Source organism: Natrix helvetica (genome assembly GCF_964273705.1).
Source record: "Natrix helvetica genome assembly, chromosome: 4".
NCBI lineage: Eukaryota > Metazoa > Chordata > Lepidosauria > Squamata > Natricidae > Natrix > Natrix helvetica.
In genome coordinates this window covers 1,261,387-1,277,076 of record NC_138550.1, presented here as the reverse complement: position 1 = coordinate 1,277,076, position 15,690 = coordinate 1,261,387, and the positions used below count along the sequence as shown (strand labels likewise).

The window sequence follows — 15,690 nt, the reverse complement described above, 5'->3', positions numbered from 1 at the left end:
GATACCATGGTCGATGGTATCAAAAGCCGCCGAAAGCTGCAAGGACTTCACAATTCCCTCTCAAGGCCTTCTAGGACTGATGATGTTACCTAGTTTGGTCACAAAAAGTCTGCAAGAAAACAACCAGACTCGGAGAGCAACAAGGATCCACGCTCTTGCTCCTGCTGCTACTCTCCCTCCTCTTCCTCTCCTCCTCCTCCTCCTCTCTTCTTCTTCTCTTCCACTCTGAAAACCCCCCTCCCTTCTAGCACGGAGGATGTTCCCTAGTTGGGTCCTGAAATGTCTGCCAGAAAACAGAGAGCACCAAGGATCTCACAGTCGTCCTCCTCCTCCTCCTCCTCCTCCTCCTCCTCCTCCTCCTCCTCCTCCTCCTCCTCCTCCTCCTCCTCCTCCTCCTCCTCCTTCTCCTCTTCCCCCTGCAAACCCCCCTCCCTTCTAGCACTGATGAGGTTCCCTAGTTGGGCCACGGAATCCTCCTCCAAGAAAACAACCAAGTTCAGAGGACACCAAGAATCCTACGGTCCTCCTCCACCTCTTTCTTCTTCCCTTTCTCCATCTATTTCTCCTCCTCCTCCTCCTCCTCCTCTCCGCAATCCCCACTCCTTTCTAGCACTGATGAGGTTACCTAGTTGGGTCATGAAACGTCTGCAAGAAAACCACCCTGCTCAGAGACCACCAAGGTTGGGGAATTCTGGGAGTTGAAGTCCTCCACCCCACCCCCGGTGTTAAAGTGGCCACGATTGACAGGCACTGCACCACTAAATCTATTCCAAACTAAAAGGGGGGGGGGAATGGAAAATCCGAGCCACCAAACCTCTCCATTTCGCCTGCTCAAGTCCCCGGTTCTCAAGACTTTGGCTGTACGTCCTGCTTTCTCAAGACTTCTGAATAATCGCGCAAGCCCTTGGCAAGCAGGGCGTCTGTCTTTGGAGACCTCCGATCGCGAAAAACCACAGAGAAGGAACTGAGAAAGCCAGAAAACACCCAGAAATCCCTTGCAAAAAAAAAGCCTCTTGCTTCGTGGGGCGTTGCAATCGCCCCCACCAGCCCCTTCAATCACAGGAAGCCTCGGCCCAATCAGAGCGAAAGGAATAAAAAGGCTGGCCCAGAATGAAAGAGATTAATTCATTTTTTCTCCTTAGAATGTTATTAAAATTGAGTGTTTCTTTCCTTTCTTGCATGTATTCCTCCGATTTGAAAACCGGCAGTCTCCCTCTCCAAGGGAGTAGAAAATGCAGGGGGTCCTCATCTTACAACAGTTCATTTAGTGACCGTCCCAAGCTACCAGGGCACTGAATAAATTGGCTTAGGATCATATTTACAGATTGCAGATTTAACAGAGTTGGAAGGTACCTTGGAGGTCATCTAGTCCAACCCCTCTGGCCAAGCAGGAGACCCTACACCATTTCTGACAAATGGCAGTCCAGTCTCTTCTTGAAATGTTTCACGGTTACGACCGTGGTAGCATCCCCAGGGTCGCCTGATCAAAATTCAGCCGCCTGGCCGCTGACTTGTCTTTACAACGGCTGCAGTCACCACGGCAAGAAAAGTCATAAAATGAGGCAAAACTCACTTTGCAAATGTTTCATTTAGCCACGGAAATGTTAGGCTCAATTGTGGTCATAACTCAAGGACTATCTGTACAGGGGGGGGCTTGAAGTACAAGCATTCGTTTAGTGTCCACTTGAAGTCACAACAGTCCTGGAAAAGTTATTTAAGACCGGTCCTCACACTTACAACCACCACAGCACACACACCCGGGTCACGTGATCAAAATCCAGCCGCTTGGCCACTGGCTCATATTTATGACGGTTGCAGTAATCCTGGGGTCACAGGATCCTGTTTTTGCAACAAGCAAAGTCAATAGGGAAAGCCAGATTCGCTTAACGACCGTGTGACTAACTTAACAACTTCAGTGATTCACTTAATATCTTTGACAAGAAAGGTTGTAAAATAGGTCAAAACTCCCTGAACCACTGTCTCGCTTAATAATGGAAATTTCGGGCGAAACTGCGGTCGTAAATCGAGGTTTACCTATCCAATGAAAATAAAGGTTTTACTTGAAAAAGGAACTGGTGCAGGATGAACAGAAGAGGGGGGAAGGGGAGGGAGAAACAAGCATTGACTTCTGACTCTTTCCAGTATGATAAAGTAACTAATTAAAGATTACAGTTAATTACATTTTGCATTGACGTGTAGTGACTACAGGGGTCCTCGACTTACGACCTTTGGTTTAACCAGTGTTTGAAGTTGCAACGGCACTGAAAAAAGTGACTTATAACTGGTCCTCACACTTACAACTGTCACAGTATCACAGCCAGGGGATCCAAATTGGGCCCCCTGGGAACTGGCAAAGATTCACAAAGCTTGCAGCCTCTGGGCCAAGGAATCTGACTTTTGCAATTCTCCAAACCAGCTTCTAATAAGCAGACTGAATGGGGGAAGCCGTATTCGCTTAACGACGTGTGATTTCCTTAACAACTCTCTTAACAACCATGGCAAAAAGCCGTAAAGTTGGACTCGTTTAACAACCGCCTTGCTTAGCATTGGAAGATCTGGTTCCCACTATAGGTCGTAAATCAAGGACTTTATGAACGAACTATTTCTCTAACAATGAAGTTATCCCATTTTTTAAAAAAACTGAAGTCATTAAGTTTCATTTTTCTTTTGGGCATAAAATCCAGCAGCGATTCCCCAATGGAAGCCGAACTGAATAGGACTGTTAAAACAGTTGCCTTAACCATCTCAACAAAATCCACTTTTTCCATCAATTTCTCCATTGGGAAAATTAATAAATCTTTTCTCTTTACACTTATTGGATTTTCTACATCCTCAAACATCCATCATGACAAAGATTTACATTAACTTTCATGCTCTTTGTCCAAATGCTCTAAAGGGAAAACTTCTCAGTTTCAATTTTATATTTGCTTCAAGAATATTCATGCCCATAATATGGCAATACTCACAAAGGCAGGAATTCCCGTTAAACCAGGTTAAGGATCTCAGCTTGATCCCGAGGGGAATTCTAGAATGGGAGGGAAGACAGACCTTTGCCCAACTCCTCTTCACCTAAGTGGGGCAGTGTTGGTGTCTTCCCAGCTGAACGTCCACTCTTAAGCAAATCTTTTCTCCTCCTAGCACTGATGATGTTCCCTAGTTGGGTAATGAAATGTCTGCAAGAAAATAGCCAAGTTCAGAGAGCACAAAGAATCCTACAGTCCCCCCTCTTCTTCCTCTTCTTCCTCCTCCTCCTCCTCTTATTTTAAATTGCCAGTTGCCAGGAGGGGCCGATAAGAAGAAATTCCAGCAAATCCTTTCTCCTTCTAGCACTGATTATGTTACTTAGTCAGATAATGAAATGCTGCAAGGACTTCACAATTCCCTCTCAAGGCCTTCTAGGACTGATGATGTTACCTAGTTTGGTCACAAAAAGTCTGCAAGAAAACAACCAGACTCAGAGAGTAACAAGGATCCACACTCTTCCTCCTCCTCCTCCTCCTCCTCCTCCTCCCTTCTTCTTCTCTTCCACTCTGAAAACCCCTCTCCCTTCTAGCACGGAGGATGTTCCCTAGTTGGGTCCTGAAATGTCTGCCAGAAAACAGAGAGCACCAAGGATCTCACAGTCCTCCTCCTCCTCCTCCTCCTCCTCCTCCTCCTCCTCCTCCTCCTCCTCCTCCTTCTCCTCTTCTTCCCCCTGCAAACCCCCCTCCCTTCTAGCACGGAGGATGTTCCCTAGTTGGACCACGGAATCCTCCTCCAAGAAAACAACCAAGTTCAGAGGACACCAAGAATCCTACAGTCCTCCTCCACCTCTTTCTTCTTCCCTTTCTCGGTCTATTTCTCCTCCTCCTCCTCCTCTCCGCAATCCCCACTCCTTTCTAGCACTGATGAGGTTACCTAGTTGGGTCATGAAACGTCTGCAAGAAAACCGCCAAGCTCAAAGAGCACAAAGAATCCCTCAGTCCAACTGCCTCTTCGCACCTTCACTAAGGATGATGGCAAGGGGAATCTAAACATCTGGACGGGCACCTCATTGAAGAATGCTATTATGGGGCTTTGACAGCTGCCTGCCCCCCCTCCCCTTGGGAAATAACACAATCACAAAACTACAGGAAACGGTGCTTAGCTCACATGACGTTTCTGAGACTGCACGCAGCCGAATCTCACAATATCGGCTTTTTAATTTCAATTATATAGCATGTGAAGGATGTGTGTTTGTATTTTTATTTTTATAGTTATTATGCACCCTGAAGATAGCATTTTAATTTCGTTGCAGGAGGTGCTAAACTAAATTAAACAAGTCAACTCACAGCCAAAATGTTTACAATCTCCTTTTTCCCCCCTTTCTAATGGAGACTTCAAGGAAGCCGCAAAGATCCAGAGTAAAGCAGAACAATCTGAAAAGGAAATTTTAAAAAATATCTTTTCCATTCTTGAAAACCCTTTTTCAAGTGTTACTTACAAGCCAAAACAGATGCCTCTTACTCTTGTCATCTTGAGCTGATTGTCTTCAACCTGCTGCTCTGAGATATCTTTTGACTACAACCCCCATCATACCCAGCCAATGCATCCATTTTCCTACCCAACTGCTCAGGTTAAGAGCCGCAGCCAATCCATCTGGCGGACCTCTGGTTAAGAAAGGCCATACAGAGAGTCCTCAACCTTCGATCACAATTTGAGCCCAAAATCCATGTCGCTAAGCGAGATGTTTAGGTGAGTTTTGCCCCATTTTACGACCTGTTGTTAAGTGCATCATTGCAGTTGTTAAAATTCATAACACGTTAAGTGTTCAGTTTGCCCCATTGTACGACCTTCCTTGCCACAGTTAAGTGAATCATTGCGGTTGTTAAGTGAGTCACATGGCCGTTAAGTTAATCCGGCTTCCCCCGTTGACTTTGCTTGTCGGAAGGTCGCAAAAGGGGATGACATGACCCCCCCGACACACTGCAGCCGTCATAAATATGAGTCAGTTGCCAAGCTTCAGAATTTCATCACGAGACCCTGGAGATGCCACAGCAGTCGTAAGTGTGAAAAATGGCCATACGTCTCTTTTTTAAGCACCGTGGTAACCTTGAATAGTCACTAAGTGAATTGTTGAAGTCAAACGATTCATAGGTCAAAGGACTCCCCGTCCTGAAAAGTTGTTCTGCTCGCTTCAGGCCTTTTGCAAACTTTATCCAAGGCCCTTTTCCCAAATATAATTACTAAACAAACAATGTTGTAGAATTTAAGACAGGCCAGCCCCTAACCTTAATCTCAGCTTGTTTTAACGCCCTTCGACGAAGGGAAGTTGCAAAAAAAAAAAAAGAATGCACCAGATTAAGTGCAAGGACATCATAACACAGTTGTGTTGGTTTTCACTATCCGATTTACACAAACATCCCTTATTCTGTATCTCGGCTTTTAAGAGCTTATCCCGTATATGAAGACACAACTATTCTCTTTGCGGGTGGCAACGTTTTCTTCCACTATGGGCAAATTGTGCATTTCTTTAGCATTTGAAATGTGGAATTGCAGGCAGCAAACTCAAGAATGAGATATAGAGAAAAAAAATAGCTGGGACATGATAATGAAGAAAAGGGAAAAGGAAAGAATAAGCGTAAAATTATAACAGGGTTTGCAGGATTACCATCCCGAAAATACACCAGTTCAGAGTTGAACAGAGATAACCACAAATACAAAAAAGGAAAGCAAGAGAGGGGGAGAAGAGAGGAAAGGGGAGGGAAGGAAGAAAGAGGAAAGGAGAGGAAGGAGGGAAGGGATAGAAAGAGAAGGAGAGAGGGCAGGAGGTGTTCACTTCAGGAAGTGTTCAGAAGAGAGGAGGAGAGGAGAAGAGAGGAAAGGGGAGAGGAAGAAGGGAAAGGAGAGGAAGGAGGGAAGGGATAGAAAGAGAAGGAGAGAGGGGAAGAGAGGAGTGGGGGAGAGGCAAAGGAAGAAGGAAAAGGAAGGGAGAGGAGGAAGGAAAGAAGTAGAGAAGGGAGGCCATTAAAAAGCAAAAGATAGAATATTTTGGGCATGGGAGGCGACACCTGGAAAAACACGGCGTCCTTCGCTTAATCCTCCCGGGAGAAGAGGGAAGGCAAAAGGGGGTCCAGGCAGAAGAAGACCCTCGTGGCTTCAACACCGAAGGGACAAGATTGGACAAAAGTCAGCAGGGCTTTTTCGTGTGGCTGCTGATAGAAACGGCACGGCCGACATGACCGCCGGCATCTCATGATGGAGACGGCACAAGGAGGAGAAGAGATTTGCACGTTATTGCAAGGCTTGACAACCTCACACAAAGGGAATGCTGCAATAGGTTGTAAGCGGAAAGGGCCAGGTGTAAATCGCTTTGGTTTTTTTCAGTCCGGTTGTAACTTTGAACGGTCACAAAACGGCCCGTCTCTATTTATATTCTTTGCGCACCAAACGTGGTCAACACACCCGAAAGTCTCTTCCCAGGGGCAGAGGGGCAACACACACACACACGCACACACACACCACACCTGTTTGTTGGTTGTTATTGTACTTCTGCAAATTGCCGTGCGCACAGAACCTCCCTTGGGGCAGCAGGCGGCCCAGCTGTGACTGCCTCAAGGTTGTGGCTGGAAGACTGAATGGCGCATTGGCCACGGAGAGCCACGAATGCGCCTTCCGGCTCCTTCCGGGTGTTTTCTGTCCCTCCTGATGTTCTCCACCCCTGTCCTCTTTTGAGGGGGGGCCCGGGGCAGAAACGCCCCCCCCAAACTCAGCCAGACTGGCCTCTCAATCAAGGGGGCAAATTCGTTTATACAGGCCGTCCTCCACTTACGACCATTTCTTTACTGACCGTTCAAAGTTACAAAGGCACTGAAAAAAGTGACTTAGTGACTCACACTTATGACCGTCGCAGCATCCCTGTGGTCCCATGATCCAAATTCGGATGCTTGCCAACTTGACTCTTATTTATGACGGTCGCAGAGTCCCTGGGGTCATGTGATTTCCCCTTTGGCAACCTTCCAACGAGCAAAGTTAAACAAAGAAGCCAGATTCACTTAATAACCGTGTCACTAACTGAACGGCTGCAGGGATTCACTTAGCAACTCTGGCAAGGAAGGCTGTAAAATGGGGCAAAATTCTCTCAACCAATGTCTCGCTTAGCGACAGAAATGTGTGGCCGTAACCTGTATTCACTTCCCTTTGCTTGTTTCCAAGGGGTAACCAATGGGGGAGGGTCCTCCCTACAGATAACTGGAAGCCCCTTGTCTCAAATGGTCTAGGGTCTCCTGCCCAAGCAGGGGGTTGGGCTATAAGACCTCTAGGTTCCCTTCTAGCTCCTGTAATTCTGTTATACCCACTACCCCATTTGGATACAGCCTTGTGCAGATTTTGTCACACTTTGCACAGCCGTCTCCTCCCAATTCTCACCCCTCAACCCAGTTCCCGTTCCCGTTCTGCCCCCACCCCCCACCCCCAAGCCCCTCTAGCCGCATAAGATACAGGCGGCATCGTGTCCGCTAAGAAATTCCGCTTCTCCGTCTGCCCCATTTAATTCTTGGCATTCGGCCTCCTGGAGAATTCCCACAGTCAATTGCCACCAAAAAGAGGTTCACCCTTTGGCAGGGGGAGTCGCCCATCCTAAAGCGGGACCCCAGCCCCACTGGCTTCCTCCGGCCTCCCCCCCCCACTCCTGAGGAGCTACCCTTCTAGCTACGGGGAGAGCTTTTCAACCATGCAACCTTCTCTCCTTCCCAAAAGCTTCAGGCAAAGCAGCTCTGCGAACACGCCCAGTCCTTGACTTACAACCGCAGTTGGGGCTAGGATTTCTGTTGCTAAGCAATGCAGTTGTTCAGCAAGTTGCACCTAATGACCTTTTTCGCCATGGTTATTAAGCGAATCACTGCACTCAGGTGAATCACAGGGAGTTGTTCAGTGAGGTGTGCCCAATTTTATGACGTTTTTGCCATGGTTGTTAAGTGGGCTGTGGGTTCCTTGGTGCCCTCTGAGCTGGGTTGTTTTCTTGCAGACGTCTCATGACCCAACTAGGTAACGTTATCAGTGCTAAAAGAGAGTGGGGGGCTTGCTCTCTGTTTATATACAGTAACTTCTCCTGCTGGCATGGGTGGGAATGAGGTCTTCCCCTTGGCAGCTCCTCAATTCGGCCGGGCCAGATCACATCCTGTCCAGCATCCAACCCCCAGATAAGCAGGGATTAGCCCCAGACAAACAATGGACCAGAAAGCAATATTGAACCAATGCTGTGGGGTGGGAGAAGACGGGGCAGCCCAGGGAAGGGCCGCAGGTATGCCAGCTCAGCTCAAGATTGCTGCTAAGGCCACCTTCACCCTCCTGGCCCACCCTTGTCGGATGGGACTACCCCTTCCATCATCCTCAGCCTTGCCGCCCCCCACGCCAGCGGGGGAAAAGTGACGGGAAGCGTGATCCGGAAGCCGACCGTTCCTGAACCAGCCTGCCCAGCGATGCCACTTGGGCTATTCAGCCGGGCAGGCTGGCATTCCCGCAGCCAGGAGAGGTCAGCCACGGAGCAACGCGGGAGGAGAAAGAGCCTCTATTCTCCGGCCCTCCTTCCCTGGCAGGAGGAACAGGACTCCCATTCTCCCAGCGCCATAAAAGAAAGCGCCAGTAGCCCCCCCGCCCACCCCCCTTAAGGGGAAAAGAAGAAAACCCCAAACTCGGCCGGAGGGGAAAGTGCTCTCCCGGGGGCCTCGGGTGAAAAAGCCCCTTCCACAATCAGACCCATCCGCCACAGCCTGCCAGGGCCCAGAGGTGACCTCCCCCAGGGACCCACAAGGAGGGAGGGGGGAATCCCAGCCTGACCTGCCTTCCAGTTGTCTCACCTGGCCGGAAGTGAGGAGGAGGAGGAGGAGGAGGAGGGGGGGGAGGGGGTCCTCCAAAAGAAATCTATCTGAGCCTCCGCATTTAGCACAAGGCCTTCTCAACTTTGGCGACCGGCGCACAGGGGCCGGAGAGAGCTTGGCGGGGCCGCGCTTGACCGCCAAGGGGCTGGGGGCCCCATTCTTCTCCAGCACAAAGAGCCATTCTTCCCCTGGGGGCTGCAGTGGGGGGGGCCCTCTTCCCCCTCCTCTCTCCAAAAGTTATTTCCCAACAGAAAAGCCAAACTCTTCGGCTGCTTTTAGAAGCCGCCCAGATCTGACGGGGGCATCGGGTCTTCCAAAACCACAAACAACCTCCGAGGGGGTTTCCAGGGGTGGGGGGGGAGACACGGTCCCCCCCCAGTATTCCAGACCCTCAGCACAATGGAACACCCCCCCCCCCCTGCGCAAGGCAGCCTTTGGCCAAGATTTCTCTTACCAGCTTTGAAACATTTTGATTTCTGACCAGATACAGGCAGTCCTCGACTTACGGCCACGGTTGAGCCCAGAATTTATGTTGCTGAGAAACTCATTCAGTTTTGCCCCCTTTTCCGAACTTTCTTGCAACCGTTGCTAAGTGAATCGCTGCAGTTGGTAAGTTGGTAAGATAGTTGTTAAGTGAATCTGGCTTCGTCCATTCACTTTGCTGGTCAGAAGGTCGTCAAAGGGGACCACGTGACCCTGGGACACTGCGACCGTCGCAAATACGACTCAGTGGCCAAGCAGCTGAACTTCGGTCATGTGACCACGAGGATTCTGTGACGGTCGTAAGTGTGAAAAATGGTCCTAAGTCACTTTAAACAGTGTCGTAGTAACTTCTAACGGTCACTTAATGAGGTGTTGTAAGTCGAGGACTAGCTGCACTCGGAAGGCAAACTCAGAAGGGAGATTTGGCAAATGAATCCAGGGCTGATCTCGATGGGAAGTCCTTGACATACAGCCGTTCGTTTAGCAACTGTTCAGAGAGACATTGGCACTAAGGAGAACAACCTTTGATTTAGTCTCCGTTTGTCCGGAGTGGCCCAGGGTCCCCTGCTTGAGCAGGGGGTTGGACTAGAAGACCTCCAAGGCCCCTTCCGACTCTGTTATTCTGACCACTCGAAGTTACAATGAGACTGCAAAACAGTCACAGGTAGTCCTCGACTTACAACCATCCCTTTAGTGACCATTTGACTTTCCAATCGCACTGCAAAACGTAACTTACGGCCAGTCCTCACACTTACAGCCGTCGCAGCATCCTGATGGTCACATGACCAAAATTCAGCGCTTGGGGGCCAGGATGTACTTACAACCGCAGCATCCGGAGGTCGCCTGATCACTATTTGAGACCTTCCCGTCCGTCTCCCGACAAGCCAAGTCAAAGGGGGATCCGGCATTCGCTTAACGACACTAGGATTCACTTAACAACCGTGGCAAAAAACAAACAAATGTAGTCACTCAACAACCCCCTGGCGTGGAGCCATGAAAAACCTGTTTGCCACCGAGGACCTTCCCTGGCCCAAGTGGCGATCCTCAATCGTGGGCTCGTTGCAGAGGTCCTGCCAGGGCAGCCCAGTTTGATCGAAGCGGAAGTGGCGGCAGCAGGAGGCTCCACCCACCCACCCAGACATCCTCACCGACACTCTGCACATGCCCAGAAGACTCTGTGGGTGTGCAGAAGCCGCCATACGCAAGTGTGCACTCCCAGTAGCGAAGGTAAGAGAAAACCATTACTGGTTTAGTGCCAGGCTGTGACCTGCTCTGCCAGGGGGCCACAAATAAAATAAAGTAAAGTATAAAATAAAGTAATAAAATTAATAAAAGTAATAAAATAAAGTAATAAAATTAATAATAAAATAAATAAAATAAAATAATAAAATAAAATAAAATAATAAAATAATAATAAAATAAAATAAAATAATAATAAAATAAAATAAAATAAAATAAAATAAAATAAAATAAAATAAAATAAAATAAAATAAAATAAAATAAAATAAAATAAAATAAAATAAAATAAAATAAAATAATAAAATAATAAAATAATAATAAAATAAAATAAAATAAAATTAAAATAAAATAAAATAATAATAAAATAAAATAAAATAAAATAAAATAATAAAGTAAAATAAAATAAAATAATAAAATAAAATAAAATAAAATAAAATAAAATAAAATAAAATAAAATAAAATAAAATAATAAAATAAAATAAAATAAAATAAAATAAAATAAAATAAAATAAAATAAAATAAAATAAAATAAAATAAAAATAAAATAGACACAACATGGATCCCAAGATCCGCAGCAAGAGCTCCAGGGCTCCTCTCCAGCACCCTGGGCAACCTTGGCACCTTGGCACCCCACCAGGGCCAAGATGTTGCTAAACATAGACCCATACACGCACCCACACAGGCCCACCCACACCCACGGCTTTCTTAGGTGGGGGCCAGCCTAGCCCCTATGCAGGGAGCCCCCCCCCCACGCCCCAACCCGCTGCGTAATTCTGCTCTGGGTTCAGCCAAGCGCCCCCCCCTCCCCCCCCAGAAACGCCAAAGAGAATCCAGAAAACTTAAGAGGAAAACCTTGACTTTGGATGGCTCCACGTCAAGAGGAGGGGGGGGGCTGGGGGCAGGTAGAGAGGAAGACGACAACCGAACTGAGGCCTGGTGTGAGAATTGTTGGTTAGTTGTGTTTCTGCACCAGAGAGGCTCCTGGCAGCTTCTCAAACGATTGGAAACACCGATGGAACCAGGAAGATTTGCTTCTTGCCACCAAAGGGCAGAGCTGAATCTTCCAGGTCTACAGGCCGTTTCCGGTCCAGAAGGGGCACCCTGAGAGCCTCCATCTTGCTGCCCCCTCCCCCCTTTTAGAAAGACCGTACAACAGTTGCCATCCTTTCCGATTGCACAAATCTCTCCAAAGGGCAGGATTTGCACCAGTTTCACACACACCCCGCTGCATTCTAGATTTGCACAGAGGGAATGCGTGGAATTGGGGACCAGGAAATGGTGGGCTGGGGACAGTAGAGGAGGTGCAAAACTATCACCAAAGGTTACCAAATCTCTCCAAAATTGCTGTCCGAGTATTGTCCCGGCCAGCTCAGGGCACCAATCATAATTTTTTTTTCTAATAGAAGAGAATACAGGTAGTCCTCCACTTATGACTACAATTGAGCCAAAAATTAGGCCGCTAAGTGAGACATTTGTTGAGTCAGTTTTGCCCCATTTTAAGACCTTTCACGCGATTGTTAAATGAATCTGGCTTTCCCCATTGATTTTGCTTGTCAGACGGTCGCAAAAGCAGATCACGTGACCCCGGAACACTACGACCGTCATAAGTATGAACCAGTTGTCAAGCATCTCAATTTTGATACGCCGCCATATGGAGGCTGCAACCTTCATGAAGTGTGAGAAAAGGTTTTTTAGTGCCTTTGTAACTTTGGGCGGTCACTAAACGAACTGTTGTAAATCAAGCACTGCCTCGGGATTAAACAAAGCCCACTGATGTTGTTACTTAGTTGGGTCATGAAATGTCTGCAAGAAAACAACCAAGCTCAGAAAACAGCAAGGACTCTACTGCCATCATTGTCTTCCTCCTCCTTGCAAACCCCACTCCCTCCTAGCACTGATGATGTTCCCTAGTTGGGTCATGAAACGTCTGCAAGAAAACCACCAAGCTCAGAAAACACCAAGGACCCCACAGTCCTCCTCCTCCTCCTCCCTTCTAGCACTGATAATGTTCCCTAGTTGGGTCATGAAAGGTCTGCAACAAAACCATCAAGTTCAGAGAACACCAAGGACTCCACAATCTTCCTCCTCCTCCTCTTCCTCCTCCACCTCCTTTTCCTGAAAACCCCACTCCCTCCTAGCACTGATGATGTTCCCTAGTTGGGTCATGAAACGTCTGCAAGGAAACTACCCAGCTCAGAGAGCACCAAGGGCCCCACAGTCCTCCCGCTCCTCCTCCCATTCCCCCTCTCCTCCTCCTTCTCTCTGGAAATTCCCCTCCCTTCTGGAACTGATGATGTTCCCTAGCTGGGTCATGAAATGTCTGCAAGAAAACCACCAAGCTCAGGGACCCCACAGATATTTCCTTGCTCAGAGCAGAAGGGAGATCCAGTAGCCTTCTTAATTCTTCAAGGAATCCTTTTGGAGAGCACATCGCTCCAGCCCCCATGGCCCCAAAGATCAGTGGCACAAACTCCTGCCCACATTGCCCCTTCCCAAGCCCCTCTTTTCTCCCTGCCCAGGCCTCCTTCCTGGGCAGGCCGGACTACATTTCCCATCGCTGCCCTGGCGTGGGGAAGTTGCAGCCGGAGCCTTAAGAGAGGAAGAGGTTTGGGGAAGCTGAGAGGTCACGCTGAAGGCTCTGGAGGTGCCAAAAAGCCAGCTGTGCAAGTGAGAGGAAGAGCAGGGGAGAAGGAAGGGGGGGAGGGCTAACCTCCCCACCCAGGCAACCCTGGGGACCTGTAGGAGCACAAACACAGCTTCCTTGAAGCTGGAGGGGTGGCAGAGCTGTGAAGCTGGCAGGCAGCACAATGCCTTCCACGGGGAAGGGGTTTGCGTGGCTGGGTGGGTGGGAGAGTGCCAGGCGTGAGAAACGGGCTGGGGGCTTCGGACTCAGCTGTGCAGCCTCGGACAGGTGCCGTTGTGCTGGGAGCTGCCTGCCCAGGTCAAAAGCGGGGTTCAGGGAGAGACGAGGGGGACGATCCTTGCTGCCCTGCTTTTGTTGCACTCTGAGCGCCCCCCTCCCTGAGAGCCCCCACCTCTAGAGGCCCCACCAGGGCTCTGATGCCCACCTGAGTTGGCCCTTCACTGGGAAGCCTCCTCCTCTTCTTTTCCCCCTTCCTTCTCTTCCCTCTCCCCTTCCCCTTCTCCCTGTCTTCCTCCTCTTCTTTCCCCCCCCTCCAATCCTCTCCCCCCGCTTCCAGGGGAGCCCCTCTGCAGGCGGAGACCCAACAGGTGAAGTTTCCCGGAGCCGGGAGAAGCGGGGGAGCGTCCGGCTGCGCCTCCCTGGGCTGCCCCTTGCCCTTCCCCCGCCCGGCCACTTACTTCCCTCCGGGGGCTTCGGGGGGTCCCAGCCCAGCGCCCCACTCGGGGCCTCGGCGCGTCTTGGGGCTGCGCGGCGCTCGGGGCGTCTGCTGGGCGGGCGGAGGAAGGGAGGAGCGGGTCGCGCCGCCTTCGCGGGCAGCCCCGGCCAGCCCGCCCCGAGGACGGACCCGCCGAGCTCCGCCTCCGCCCTCCGAGTCAAGGGAGGCTCCGCGGGGCTGCCGGCTCCCGTCCTTGCCTGCGGTGGAGGATGGGCCGGGGCGTCCCTGCCCTTGCTCCGCTCTGGCCCGGCGCGGAGGGGACGCGGAGCCGCTTCCCACGGCTGGGGAAGGACGCGCGTTGGGCTGCTGGCCCCGGAATACGCCCGCCAAATCCGTGGGTCTCAATCGCAGCACCTTGGGGGGGGGACTACAACTCCCAGAATCCCCCAGCCAGCATCATTGAGCAGGAGGGGCCTCGATTTCCAACCCCCCCCAGCCCACGTGCTTTGAAACAGATGGACTACAACGCCCAGGAGTCCCAGCCGCGTGCTGGACTTCTCCAGTAGATGCCGGTGTTTTCCCTACCTCGTCGCCCTGAAAGCTCAAAGGGGGGGCGGAGATCCGGCCCCGGACTCGCTTCCTTCAGCTTTGCTCCTCCGGGCTTATTAAATCATCCCGTGGGAATCCCTCTCTTAAAGGTAACCCCCAAACCCCTGCCGCCTTTCAAGGAGCACAAGGACGGAGAAAGGGGCGGCCCTGCAATCCCAGGTCCACGGGTGTCGAACTGATTTTCTGCACCCCTTTAAAATAAGCCCCCCTCCCCCCCTTCCACGAATCTGGTCAATGAACAATTTAGAAAGAGTGCAGAGAAGAGCAACGGCTCCCATTAGGTGGCTGGAGGCGAAATCACTCGGAGAACCAGTTGCAGGAATTGGAGGTGTCTTGTCTAACGAAAAGAAGGACCAGGGGAGACATGATGGCAGCGTTCCAATATCTCGGGGGCTCCAACCAAGAAGAGGGGGTCCACCTATTCTCCAAAGCCCCCGAAGGCAGGAGAAGAAGGAGGAATTTTCTAACAGTGAGGACAATTAACCAGTGGAACTGCTTGCCACCAGAAGTTATGGATGGTTCATCACTGGAGGCTTTCAAGAAGAGACGGGACAGCCATTAGTATGGAATGGTCTAAGGTCTAAATGACCTAAATGGTCTAAAGACCTCCAAGGGCCCCTTCCAGCTCTGTTATTCTGAAATCTCCAGTCAACTTCTCTGCAACTATTTTCCCTTCCAACTCTGCTATCCTGTTAAATTAAAACTGTAGCAGTCAAACAATTAAAGAGAAATTGTGTTGCCGTTTGTTTATACCTGAGGGTTTGTTTTTATATATGACTACAGCAGCAAGTTCGTTTATGTGCCCAAAGAATACGCAAGGAACCCTCAACTTATCACCACAATTGAGCCTAAATTTTCCACTGCTAAGTAAGGCAGTTAGAAATTAATGGAAGCAGAAATTAATGGCATTGCTCAGACAATAATTTGATTAAATGCCAGGCAATGTGGTGGCCTTTGATAGATTTCTTAGAGCATGAAGAGAAGAATCAACTTTTGACCTGGGTTTTGAAGATTACGTTAGGGCTGAGTAAAGAAACATTGTGGATTTTAAAGGTTATCAGATGCAAATAATCTTATATTTAAAATATACAGTCTTTTAGATGACATGAAAACGTACATTTCATGAATACTGATTTTTAGTAAGTTGACAGTATTTTAAAAGGTTGTACAGATTGGTGTTATTTCTTTAAATGTAGCTATATTTGTATTGTAATATCTCTACT

The 15,690-nt window shown here is 49.3% G+C and overlaps 1 protein-coding gene across 3 annotated transcripts in view; it reads right to left on the bottom strand.

Moving 5' to 3' along the window:
- Positions 1-13,967, bottom strand: part of ARAP1 (ArfGAP with RhoGAP domain, ankyrin repeat and PH domain 1) — a 104,222-nt gene extending 90,255 nt beyond the window's left edge. For 2 of the 3 annotated variants that reach the window (XM_081950668.1, XM_081950670.1), the window contains exon 1: positions 13,881-13,967. The gene's annotated coding sequence lies outside the window, so the exon portion shown is untranslated. Of the gene's footprint in view, positions 1-814; positions 834-13,880 lie in introns of those variants that run through there. The other variant, XM_081950669.1, reaches the window with a different exon arrangement.
- Between the last annotated feature and the right edge of the window lie 1,723 nt (positions 13,968-15,690).